Source organism: Simochromis diagramma, unplaced genomic scaffold, assembly GCF_900408965.1.
Source record: "Simochromis diagramma unplaced genomic scaffold, fSimDia1.1 OVJJ01000205.1, whole genome shotgun sequence".
Classification (NCBI taxonomy): Eukaryota; Metazoa; Chordata; class Actinopteri; order Cichliformes; family Cichlidae; genus Simochromis; species Simochromis diagramma.
In genome coordinates this window covers 12,873,714-12,874,670 of record NW_024386782.1, presented here as the reverse complement: position 1 = coordinate 12,874,670, position 957 = coordinate 12,873,714, and positions in this window count along the sequence as shown.

The following is a 957-nucleotide window of genomic DNA, read 5'->3' as shown; positions in this document are numbered from 1 at the left end:
ATGTTGGGCCATCAGTGCCAACATGCATGAAAGCTTTCCTTTATGTCATATTTTGAGATTAGGCAATGAAAAAACAACCCCCCCCCAAAACAAACAACAAAAACACATTTAACTAATGTGACATAACACCCACACAAAGTGTTGTGGGTATAAAGTGTGTAGTTAAAAAATAACAGTATTTTTGTCAGTTTGCAGATGAATTCATAAAGAGTCTCTAAATAATATAAATGATTTTAATTACGTGTGTTTGAATTGTTTAGTTGTGTTAAAAAACATGTTTGGGCTCAGTGTGTTTCTGGTATAAATGGCCACCATGCATGTGTGCTGTTCTTGCTTTGCTATTACACCTTATTATACACTTTATTTCTGATTAATGTTATCTAACAGAGCGATAATTTTATTTTTTTAGTGCAAAATCAAACAGTGTCCCTCAGTGTGCGACATGTGTACTTCTCCATGTTTGTTTACACCAAAATCCTGAACTAATTTTTTACAAAACTCTTAAAGTTTTCTGCACATTTATAAAGATGCAGAATTATTATCCACAGATTCTAAAATAGTTTTTGATTTCGTTATGTATGTTATGGCTGTAACTTTGAAGTAAAACACACAGAAATTATTTATTTGTTATGCATTTTCATTTTTGTGAGGTCAGTACAGGATTTATTTTAAACTGCAATTAACCATAATAGCATATGAATTTCATTAAATGAATAATAAGAATTATTATCTCAATGGTATTTTTGTAGATTACACGTTTTCCACTTTGTTGCGTTTTGAATTTAATGTCTGAATACAAACAGCAATGACTGATGGTGCGAATACATTAAAAAAAGTTTCATTTCTTTGTGTTATTTGGGTTTATGCCTCTTCTGTAAAGCCTGTGTGAGCTGTGTTGGTGTTAGTGTTGCATGCCATAGCTCACAGGCCTCATATTAGACTGAACCAAGTACCCAT